The 13,338-nt window shown below is 44.6% G+C and overlaps 1 protein-coding gene across 2 annotated transcripts in view; it reads left to right on the forward strand.

Moving 5' to 3' along the window:
* Positions 1 to 379: 379 nt before the first annotated feature.
* Positions 380 to 13,338, forward strand: part of LOC138667072 (oocyte zinc finger protein XlCOF6-like) — a 157,652-nt gene continuing 144,693 nt past the window's right edge. The window contains exon 1 of one of the 2 annotated variants that reach the window (XM_069755333.1): positions 380 to 448. The gene's annotated coding sequence lies outside the window, so the exon portion shown is untranslated. The remainder of the gene's footprint in view (positions 449 to 13,338) is intronic. The other variant, XM_069755340.1, reaches the window with a different exon arrangement.

Raw genomic sequence — 13,338 nt, forward strand, 5'->3', positions numbered from 1 at the left:
CATGCACATGCAGCCCCATGCAAGCATCATCACCCCTTTCTCCCCAGGCAGACCCCCGTCCAGCATGCACATGCAGCCCCATGCAAGCATCATCACCCCTTTCTCTCCAGGCAGACTTCCACTTATCTGATCTGTGACTATGGAGAACGACCCAAAACACTTCAAATCCTGCACAAAATCCTCAAACTCCCGCCATGACATCCACAGCTTCCTCCTGTCTGCTCTATGGAGGAAGAGGCAAATCCTGCACAAAACACTCAAAATACAATTCCTGCACGGAATCCCGCCATGACATCCACAGCTTCCTTATGTCTGCTCTGTCTGCTGAGCTCTGTGGAGTCCTGGACTGGAGGAAGAAGCGCCACCCCTTCCAGTCACATGGGCATGACGTCACCAGAGGTCCTTTAGCCGACTTGGATTTAGCCTCTACAGTGAGTATACGTGACTGGTATGTATTATATGCAATGACCTCTGTATATGTACAATCTACACACACTTGGTATCTATAGGTGTGCGTATTATGTGATGTACATAGTGTGTATGTGCAGATTATTATAAGAAGTGTTGCAGCAAATAGTTGAGAAAACGAAGGGACCCTATGTAGTGTTTACAGGGGTTGTTAAGGCTTGGCGCGCTATCAGGTTTCACCAAAATTGCTGACATTAGCGATATGGCACATAACAGCATGTGTGCGATATACGTGACTGCATGTGTGCGATTCACACGAGTATATATATATATGCTATATACAGGACTGCATGTGTGCGATTCACACGAGTATGTATATATATGCTATATGCGTGACTGCATGTATGCGATTCACACGAGTATGTATATATATGCTATATACGTGACTGCATGTATACGATTCACACAAGTATATATATATGCTATATACGTGACTGCATGTATGCGATTCACACGAGTATATATATATATGCTATATACATGACTGCATGTGTGCAATTCACACAAGTATATATATGCTATATACGTGACTGCATGTATGCGATTCACACAAGTATATATATATATATGCTATATACGTGACTGCATGTATGCGATTCACACAAGTATATATATGCTATATACGTGACTGCATGTGTGCGATTCACACAAGTATATATATGCTATATACGTGACTGCATGTATGCGATTCACATGAGTATATGTATATATATATGCTATATACGCAACTGCATGTGTGCGATTCACACGAGTATATATATGCTATATACAGGACTGCATGTGTGCGATTCACACGAGTATGTATATATATATATATATATGCTATATACGTAACTGCATGTATACGATTCACACAAGTATATATATGCTATATACGTGACTGCATGTATGCGATTCACACGAGTATATATATATATGCTATATACGTGACTGCATGTATGCGATTCACACGAGTATATATATATGCTATATACGTGACTGCATGTGTGCGATTCACACAAGCATATATATGCTATATACGTGACTGCATGTATGCGATTCACACGAGTATATATATATGCTATATACGTGACTGCATGTATGCGATTCACACAAGTATATATATGCTATATACGTGACTGCATGTATGCGATTCACACAAGTATATATATGCTATATGCGTGACTGCATGTATGCGATTCACACGGGTATATATATGCTATATACGTGACTGCATATGTGCGATTCACACGAGTATATATATATATATGCTATATACGTGACTGCATATATGCAATTCACACGAGTATATATATATATGCTATATACGTGACTGCATGTATGCGATTCACACAAGTATATATATATATGCTATATACGTGACTGCATGTGTGCGATTCACACGAGTATATATATGCTTTATACGTGACTGCATGTATGCGATTCACACGAGTACATAAATGCTATATACGTGACTGCATGTATGCAATTCACACGAGTACATAAATGCTATATACGTGACTGCATTTGTGTGATTCACATGAGTATATATATGCTATACACGTGACTGCATGTATGTGATTCACACGAGTACATAAATGCTACATACGTAACTGCATGTATGCGATTCACACAAGTACATATATGCTATATACGTGACTGCATGTGTGCGATTCACACGAGTACATAAATGCTATATACGTGACTGCATGTATGCGATTCACACGAGTATATATATGCTATATACGTGACTGCATGTATGCGATTCACACGAGTACATAAATGCTATATACGTGACTGCATGTATGCAATTCACACGAGTATATATATGCTATATACGTGACTGCATGTATGCGATTCACATGAGTATATATATGCTATATACGTAACTGTGTATGCGATTCACACGAGTACATAAATGCTATATACGTGACTACATATGTGCGATTCACACGAGTATATATATGCTATATACGTAACTGTGTATGCGATTCACACGAGTACATAAATGCTATATACGTGACTACATGTGTGCGATTCACATGAGTATATATATGCTATATACGTGACTGCATGTGTGCGATTCACACAAGTACATAAATGCTATATACATGACTGCATGTGTGCGATTCACATGAGTATATATATGCTATATACGTGACTGCATGTCTGCGATTCACACAAGTACATAAATGCTATATACGTGACTGCATGTGTGCGATTCACATGAGTATATATATGCTATATACGTAACTGTGTATGCGATTCACACGAGTATATATATGCTATATACGTGACTGCATGTATGTGATTCACACGAGTACATAAATGCTATATACGTAACTGCATGTATGCGATTCACACAAGTACATATATGCTATATACGTGACTGCATGTGTGCGATTCACACGAGTACATAAATGCTATATACGTAACTGCATGTGTGTGATTCACACGGGTACATTATTATTATTATTATTATTATTTATTTATATAGCACCATTGATTCCATGGTGCTGTACATGAGAAGGGGTTAAGGTACCGTCACACTGAACGATATCGCTAGCGATCCGTGACGTTGCAGCGTCCTGGCTAGCGATATCGTTCAGTTTGACAGGCAGCAGCGATCAGGCCCCTGCTGTGCCATCGTTGGTCGCTGCAGAAAGTCCAGAACTTTATTTCGTCGCTGGACTCCCTGCAGACATCGCTGAATCGGCGTGTGTGACCCCGATTCAGCGATGTCTTCACTGGTAACCAGGGTAAACATCGGGTTACTAAGCACAGGGCCGCGCTTAGTAACCCGATGTTTACCCTGGTTACCAGCGTAAAAGTAAAAAAAACACTACATACTTACCTTCCGCTGTCTATCCCCGGCGCTCTGCTTCTCTGCACTGTGAGCGCCGGCCAGCCGGAAAGCAGAGCACAGCGGTGACGTCACCGCTGTGCTTTCCGGCCGCTGTGCTTACACAGTGCAGAGGAAAGCAGAGCGTCGGAGGACAGACAGCGGAAGATAAGTATGTAGTGTTTTTTTTTTACTTTTACGCTGGTAACCAGGGTAAACATCGGGTTACTAAGTGCGGGCCCTGCGCTTAGTAACCCGATGTTTACCCTGGTTACCAGGGAACCGGCATCGTTGGTCGCTGGAAAGCTGTCTGTGTGACAGCTCCCCAGCGACCAAACAGCGACGCTGCAGCGATCGACATCGTTGTCGGTATCGCTGCAGCGTCGCTTAGTGTGACGGTACCTTTACATACAAGTTACAGATATCACTTACAGTAAACAAACTAACAATTACAGACTGATACAGAGGGGCGAGGACCCTGCCCTTGCGGGCTTACATTCTACAGGATTATGGGGAAGGAGACAAAAGGGTTGGGGGTTGCAGGAGCTACAGTGTTGTCTAGGCGGTAGCTTCGGTAGTGATGAGGAGGCAGCGGGGTCAGTGCAGGCTGTAGGGTGAAGAGATGGGTTTTCAGGTTCCGTCTGAAGGATCCAAATGTGTTTGATAGTCGGACGTGTTGGGGCAAAGAATTCCACAGGATGGGGGATATTCGGAAGAAGTCTTGGAGGCGGTTGGATGAGGAGCGAATAAGTGTGGAGGAGAGAAGGAGGTCTTGGGAGGACCGGAGATCACGTGAGGGAAGATATCGGGAGATTAGTTCAGAGCTATATGGAGGAGACAGTTTATGGATGGCTTTGTAGGTCAGAATTAGTAATTTGAACTGGATACGCTGAGGGAATGGGAGCCAGTGAAGAGATTTGCAGAGGGGGGAAGCAGAGGAGTAGCGAGGAGAGAGATGAATTAGTCGGGCAGCAGAGTTAAGGATGGACTGGAGAGGTGCAAGAGTGTTAGCAGGGAGGCCGCAGAAAAGGATGTTGCAGTAGTCAAGGCGGGAGATGATGAGGGTGTGCACAAGCATTTTAGTAGATTGACGGTTGAGGAAAGGACGTATTCTGGAGATATTTTTGAGCTGGAGGCGACAGGAGGTGGAAAGAGCTTGGATGTGCGGTTTGAAGGACAGGGCAGAGTCGAAGTTACGCCGAGGCAGCGGACTTCCGGTACGGGGGAAAGCATGATGTCATTGATTGCGATAGATAGGTCAGGTGTTGTGAATTCTGTGGCAGAGCTCCCTCCTGTGGTCACAAGTGGTACTTCGGCTGATTCTCTCTGGGAGCTTCCGTTTGTGGAGGAAAGTGGTACTGCGGCTTCTGAGTTTCCTCCCTCAGGTGATCTGGTGAGGTCGTTAGGTGCTTCTCTACTTAACTCCACCTAATGCTTTGATCCATGCTTCCTGTCAATGTTCCAGTGTTGGACTTGTTTTTCCCTGGATCATTCCTGTGGCCTGCTGCTCTGCATAGCTAAGTTCTTCTTTGCTATTTGTTTGCTATTTTTTCTGTCCAGCTTGTCTAATTGTTTTGCTGGAAGCTCTGGGACGCAAAGGGTGTACCTCCGTGCCGTTAGTTCGGTACGGAGGGTCTTTTTGCCCCCTTTGCGTGGTTTTCTTTAGGGTTTTGTGTAGACCGCAAAGTTATCTTTCCTATCCTCGCTCTGTTAAGAAAGTCGGGCCTCACTTTGCTGAATCTATTTCATCCCTACGTTTGTCTTTTCATCTTAACTCACAGTCATTATATGTGGGGGGCTGCCTTTTCCTTTGGGGTATTTCTCTGAGGCAAGGTAGGCTTATTTTTTATCTTCAGGCTAGTTAGTTTCTCAGGCTGTACCGAGTTGCATAGGCAGAGTTAGGGGCAATCCACGGCTGCCTCTAGTGTTGTTTGGAGAGGATTAGGGATTGCGGTCTGCAGAGTTCCCACGTCTCAGAGCTCGTTCTATTATTTTGGGTTATTGTCAGATCACTGTATGTGCTCTGACCGCTATGTCCATTGTGGTACTGAATTGCCTATCACAACAGTCAGGTAAGGAAGATCTATGGGATGGAGGAAAGATGATGAGTTCAGATTTGTCCACATTGAGTTTGAGGAAGCGAGAGGAGAAGAAGGAGGATATGGCTGATAGACACTCTGGGATTCTGGACAGCAGAGCGGTGACGTCTGGGCCAGAGAGGTAGATCTGAGTGTCATCAGTGTTATGACCTGGTGGTCAGGACAATAATGGGCCTGGTGGATAAGAGCACACGGAATGACCTAATAGTTACTGATAATATAGGACGAGCTCTGGGACGTGGGAACTCTGCTGACCGCAATCCCTAATCCTATCAACCACACTAGAAATAGCCGTGGATTGCGCCTAACGCTCCCTATGCAACTCGGCACAGCCTAAGAAACTAGCTAGCCCTGAAGATAGAAAAATAAAGCCTACCTTGCCTCAGAGAAATTCCCCAAAGGAAAAGGCAGCCCCCCACATATAATGACTGTGAGTAAAGATGAAAATACAAACACAGAGATGAAATAGATTTAGCAAAGTGAGGCCCGACTTACTGAACAGACCGAGGATAGGAAAGGTTACTTTGCGGTCAGCACAAAAACCTACAAAAAGACCACGCAGAGGGCGCAAAAAGACCCTCCGCACCGACTCACGGTGCGGAAGCGCTCCCTCTGCGTCCCAGAGCTTCCAGCAAGCAAGGACAATCGAAATAGCAAGCTGGACAGAAAAATAGCAAACCAGAGAAAAACAAGCAGTCACTTAGCTTCTGCTGGGAAGACAGGTCACAAGAACGATCCAGGAGTGAACTAGACCAATACTGGAACATTGACAGGTGGCCTGGAGCAAAGATCTAAGTGGAGTTAAATAGAGCAGCCAGCTAACGAATTAACCTCGTCACCTGAGGAAGGAAACTCAGAAACACCCACAGCCACCAGAGAAAGTCCATGGACAGAACCAGCCGAAGTACCATTCATGACCACAGGAGGGAGCCCGACAACAGAACTCACAACACATCAGCATAAAGGTGGTACTGGAATCCATGGGACTTTATGAGTTGTCCAAAGCCAAGTGTATAGATTGAGAAGAGTAGGGGTCCTAGAACAGAGCCTTGGGGGACTCCAACACAGAGAGAGGGTGGGATGAGGAGGTAGTGTGGGAGTGAGAGGCGCTGAATGTGCGGTTGGAAAGGTACGAGGAGATCCAAGATAGGGCGAGGTCTTTGATGCCAAAGGAGGAGAGGATCTGTAGTAAGAGGCAGTGGTCAACCGTATTGAAAGCAGAGGACAGGTCTAGAAGGAGGAGTACAGAGTATTGTCCATTAGCTTTGGCGGTAAGTAGGTCACTAGTGATTTTAGTCAGGGCTGTCTCAGTTGAGTGATGGGGCGGAAACCAGATTGTTGATTGTCAAAGAGCAAGTTAGATGAGAGGTGGGAGGAAAGTTCATAAATGCTATATACGTAACTGCATGTATGCGATTCACACAAGTACATAAATGCTATATACGTGACTGCATGTATGCGATTCACACGAGTATATATATATATGCTATATACGTGACTGCATGCGTGCGATTCATACGAGTACATATATGCTATATACGTGACTGCATGTGTGTGATTCACACGAGTACATAAATGCTATATACGTGACTGCATGTGTGCGATTCACATGAGTATAGATGCCATATACGTGACTACATGTATGCGATTCACACTAGTTTATATATGCTATATACTGTAAGTGACTGCATGTGTGCGATTCACACGAGTATATATGCTATATACGTGACTACATGTATGCGATTCACACTAATATGTATATGCTATATACGTGACTGCAGGTGTGCGATTCATGTTATGATCTGGTGGCCTAGGAGCAGCATGAGACGGACTCTGGAGAAGGTGGTCCCTGTACTGACCGCAAACCCTGAACCTAGCAGCGCAACTAGAAGTAGCTGTGGGGGGTACCTAGCACTCCCTAGACCTCTCGACACAGCCTAAGATCTAACTTCCCCTAAAGACAGAAACAGGAAACCTATCTTGCCTCAGAGAAAATCCCCAAAGGATAGATAGCCCCCCACAAATATTGACTGTGAGAGGAGAGGGAAATAACATACGCAGATATGAAATCAGATTTTAGCATAGGAGGCCATACTAGCTAAAAGAAAGAATAGAACAGAGTACTATGCGGTCAGTATTAAAACACTAGAAAATATCCACCACAGAAAATACAAATCACCACATCTGACTAAAGACATGGAGGGTATATCTCTGCATCTCCAGAGACACAGCTTGGCTGCAAAAAATCCTTCACAGACAAAGCTGGACAAGACAAAAACATGAATATGCACAGAACTATAAGGTCCACAGCAGATGGACAGCGAAAACAAAGCCAGGACTTATCTTTGTAGAAAAGCACAGCAAGCTGGAGAGACCAGTAGGGAAGTGAATCCTCCAAAAACAATGGACAACTGGCAGGGACTAAAGAGTCCTGCAAAGCTATATACCCCAGTCAGTTTTGCAATTAGTAGATACACCTGTCCAATCCTGCAGTCCAGGCACAACTGCATTATCCTCTACAACCACCGGAGGGAGCCCAAAAGCTGAATTCACAACAGTACCCCCCCTTGAGGAGGGGTCACCGAACCCTCACCAGAGCCCCCAGGTCGATCAGGACGAGCCCGATGAAAGGTACGAACCAAATCAGCGGCATGGACATCAGAGGCAGAAACCCAAGAATTATCCTCCTGGCCAAAACCCTTCCATTTGACAAGGTACTGAAGCTTCCGCCTCGAAAAACGAGAATCCAAAATCTTCTCAACAACATATTCCAACTCCCCATCGACCAACACAGGGGCCGGAGGATCAACAGAGGGAACAACGGGCTCCACATATTTCCGCAACAAAGATCTATGGAAGACATTATAAATAGCAAAAGAGGCCGGAAGCGCCAGGCGAAAGGACACCGGATTAATAATCTCAGAAATCCTATAAGGACCAATAAATCGAAGCTTAAATTTAGGGGAAGAAACCTTCATAGGAACATGACGGGAAGATAACCAAACCAGATCCCCAACCCGAAGCCGGGCACCAACACACCGACGACGGTTAGCAAAACGCTGAGCCTCCTCCTGAGACAACACCAAATTGTCCACCACATGAGCCCAAATCTGCTGCAACCTGTCGACCACAGAATCCACACCAGGAAGGTCAGAAGGCTCAACCTGCCCAGAAGAAAAACGAGGATGAAAACCAAAATTACAAAAAAAAGGCGAAACCAAGGTAGCCGAACTAGCCCGATTATTAAGGGCAAACTCGGCCAATGGCAAAAAAGCCACCCAATCATCCTGATCAGCAGTCACAAAGCATCTCAAATAGGTCTCGAAGGTCTGATTAGTTCGCTCAGTCTGGCCATTTGACCTGAGGATGAAATGCAGAAGAAAAAGACAAATCAATGCCCAGCTTGGCACAAAAGGCCCGCCAAAACCTAGAAACAAACTGGGAACCTCTGTCGGACACAATATTCTCCGGAATACCATGCAAACGTACCACATGCTGAAAAAACAAAGGAACCAAATCAGAAGAAGAAGGCAATTTAGGCAAAGGCACCAAATGAACCATCTTAGAAAATCGGTCACAGACAACCCAGATAACCGACATTCTTTGGGAAACAGGAAGATCGGAAATAAAATCCATAGAAATATGTGTCCAGGGCCTCTCAGGGACCGGTAATGGCAAAAGCAACCCACTAGCGCGGGAACAGCAAGGCTTAGCCCGCGCACAAATCCCACAGAACTGCACAAAAGAACGCACATCCCGTGACAAAGAAGGCCACCAAAAGGACCTACCAACCAAATCTTTGGTACCAAAAATCCAAGGATGGCCAGCCAACACAGAACAATGAACCTCAGAAATCACTTTACTAGTCCATCTATCAGGAACGAACAGTTTCCCCACTGGACAGCGGTCAGGTTTATTAGCCTGAAATTCCTGAAGAACCCGTCGTAAATCAGGGGAGATGTCAGAAAGAATCACCCCTTCCTTCAGAATGCCGACCGACTCAAGAACCCCAGGGGAATCAGGAAAAAAACTCCTAGAGAGGGCATGCGCCTTAACATTCTTAGTACCAGGAATGTACGAGACCACAAAATCAAAACGGGAGAAAAACAGGGACCATCGAGCCTGTCTAGGATTCAGCCGTTTGGCAGACTCGAGGTAAATCAGATTCTTATGATCGGTCAGGACCACAATACGGTGCTTGGCCCCCTCAAGCCAATGTCGCCACTCTTCAAATGCCCACTTCATAGCCAACAACTCCCGATTGCCGACATCATAATTGCGTTCCGCAGGCGAAAACTTCCCAGAAAAGAAGGCACACGGTTTCATCAAGGAACCATCAGAATTCCTCTGAGACAAAACGGCCCCTGCCCCAATCTCAGACGCGTCAAGCTCAACCTGAAATGGAAGAGAAACATCTGGCTGACGCAACACAGGGGCAGAAGTAAATCGGCATTTAAGCTCCTGAAAGGCAGAAACAGCCGCGGAGGACCAATTCGTCACATCAGCGCCTTTCTTTGTCAAATCGGTCAGAGGTTTAACCACACTGGAGAAGTTGGCAATGAAACGACGATAAAAATTAGCAAAGCCCAAGAATTTCTGAAGGCTCTTCACAGATGTGGGCTGAATCCAATCATGAATGGCCTGAACCTTAACCGGATCCATTTCTATAGATGAGGGAGACAAAATGAAACCCAAAAAGAAACCTTCTGCACTCCAAAGAGGCACCTTGACCCCTTCACAAATAAAGCATTATTACGAAGGATCTGAAATACCATCCTGACCTGTTTCACATGAGACTCCCAATCATTGGAAAAAATCAAAATATCATCCAAATATACAACCATGAATTTATCAAGATAACTCCGAAAGATATCATGCATGAAGGATTGGAACACAGATGGAGCATTAGAGAGTCCAAATGGCATCACAAGGTATTCAAAATCGCCTTCGGGCGTATTAAATGCAGTTTTCCATTCGTCACCCTGCTTAATACGAATAAGATTATATGCCCCTCGAAGGTCAATCTTAGTAAACAGCTAGCCCCCTTAATCCTAGCAAACAAATCAGTAAGCAAAGGCAAAGGGTATTGAAATTTGACCGTGATCTTATTCAAGAGGCGATAATCAATACAGGGTCTCAAGGAGCCATCCTTCTTGGCAACCAAAAAAAAAACCCCGCTCCCAACGGTGAAGAAGATGGCCGAATATGCCCCTTCTCCAAAGACTCCTTAATATAGCTCCGCATGGCGGCATGTTCTGGCACAGACAGGTTGAAAAGTCGGCCCTTAGGGAACTTACAACCTGGAATCAAGTCAATAGCACAATCACAGTCCCTATGCGGTGGAAGGGAACTGGATTTGGGCTCATCGAATACATCCTGGAAGACTGACAAAAACTCAGGAATTTCAGAAGAGGGGGAAGAGGAAATTGACATCAAAGGAACATGATCATGAACCCCCTGACAACCCCAACTAGTCACAGGCATGGATTTCCAATCTAACACCGGATTATGTAGCTGCAACCATGGAAAACCCAGCACAATATCATCATGCAAATTATGCAACACCAGAAAATGACAATTTTCCTGATGGGCTGGCGCCATGCGCATGGTCAGCTGTGTCCAAAACTGAGGTTTATTTTTAGCCAACGGTGTAGCATCAATGCCCCTCAAAGGAATAGGGTTCTGCAAAGGCTGCAAGGGGAAACCACAACGTCTGGCAAATTCCAAGTCCATTAAGTTCAAAGCGGCGCCTGAATCCACAAATGCCATGACATAAAATGATGATAATGAGCAGATCAAGGTCACAGATAACAGAAATTTAGGTTGTATAGTACTGATGGTAACAGAACTAGCGATTCTCTTTGTACGCTTAGGGCAATCAGAAATAACATGAGCAGAATCGCCGCAGTAAAAACACAACCTATTCTGACGCCTGAATCTTTGAAGTTCAGCTCTAGACAAAATCCTATCACACTGCACAGGCTCAGGGCTCCGCTCAGAGGACAATGCCACAGTGTGCACAGTTCTGCGCTTGCGCAAGCGCCGATCAATCTGAATGGCCAGAGACATAGAATCACTCAGACCAGCAGGCGTGGGGAACCATAACATCTTTAACGGATTCAGAAAGACCCTTTCTGAAAATTGCCGCCAAGTCATCCTCATTCCATTTAGTCAGTACAGACCATTTTCTAAATTTCTGGCAATATGATTCTGCGGCTTCTTGACCTTGACACAGGGCCAACAAGATTTTCTCAGCCTGATCCACAGAATTAGGCTCATCATACAACAACCCCAATGCCTGAAAGAAAGAATCAACATTAAGCAAAGCAGGATTGCCAGTTTCCAGGGAAAATGCCCAATCCTGTGGGTCACCACGCAGCAGAGATATGATGATTTTAACCTGCTGAATAGGATCACCAGAAGACCGGGGTCTTAATGCAAAAAACAGTTTACAATTATTTTTGAAACTCAAAAATTTGGATCTGTCACCAAAGAATAAATCAGGAGTGGTTCTAAGGCAGTAGCCTGAATAATAAAATCTGAAATACCCTGTACCCTAGCAGCAAGCTGATCCACCCTAGAAACTAACTCCTGAACATTCATGTTATTACTAGGTTCCGTAGCCACCCAGAGATTAAGAGGAAGAAAAAGGCAAAACAGGCTAAGGAAAAAAAAATGGCTCAAAAGCTTCCCTTCCTTCTTCTGAGATGCAATTAACTCATTGTAGGCAAGTTGTACTGTTATGATCTGGTGGCCTAGGAGCAGCATGAGACAGACTCTGGAGAAGGTGGTCCCTGTACTGACCGCAAACCCTGAACCTAGCAGCGCAACTAGAAGTAGCCGTGGGGGGTACCTAGCACTCCCTAGACCCCTCGACACAGCCTAAGATCTAACTTCCCCTAAAGACAGAAACAGGAAACCTATCTTGCCTCAGAGAAAATCCCCAAAGGATAGATAGCCCCCCACAAATATTGACTGTGAGAGGAGAGGGAAATAACATACGCAGATATGAAATCAGATTTTAGCATAGAAGGCCATACTAGCTAAAAGAAAGAATAGAACAGAGTACTATGCGGTCAGTATTAAAACACTAGAAAATATCCACCACAGAAAATACAAATCACCACATCTGACTAAAGACATGGAGGGTATATCTGCATCTCCAGAGACACAGCTTGGCTGCAAAACATCCTTCACAGACAAAGCTGGACAAGACAAACATGAAAATGCACAGAACTATAAGGTCCACAGCAGGTGGACAGCAAAAACAAAGCCAGGACTTATCTTTGTAGAAAAGCACAGCAAACTGGAGAGACCAGCATGGAGGTGAATCCTCCAAAAACAATGGACAACTGGCAGGGACTAAAGAGTCCTGCAAAGCTATATAACCCAGTCAGTTTTGCAATTAGTAGATACACCTGTCCAATCCTGCAGTCCAGGCACAACTGCATTACCCTCTACAACCACCGGAGGGAGCCCAAAAGCTGAATTCACAACAGATTCACACGAGTATATATATGCTATATATGTGACTGCATGTGTGCGATCCACACTAGTATATATATCCTATATACGTGACTGCATGTGTGCGATTCACACGAGTACATAAATGCTATATGCATGACTGCATGTGTGTGATTCGCACGAGTAAATATGCTATATACGTGACTACATGTATGAGATTCACACTAGTATGTATATGCTATATACGTGACTGCATGTATGCGATTCACACGAGTATATAATATATGCTATATATGTGACTGCATGTGTGCGATTCTCACGAGTACATAAATCCTATCTGCATCACTACATGTATGCGATTCACACGAGTTTATATATGCTATATACGTGATTGCATGTGTGCGTTTCACACGAGTACATAAATGCTATATACATGACTGCATGTGTGCGATTCACACGAGTACATAAAAGCTATATGCATGACTG

Source organism: Ranitomeya imitator, chromosome 2 (genome assembly GCF_032444005.1).
Source record: "Ranitomeya imitator isolate aRanImi1 chromosome 2, aRanImi1.pri, whole genome shotgun sequence".
Taxonomy (NCBI): Eukaryota; Metazoa; Chordata; class Amphibia; order Anura; family Dendrobatidae; genus Ranitomeya; species Ranitomeya imitator.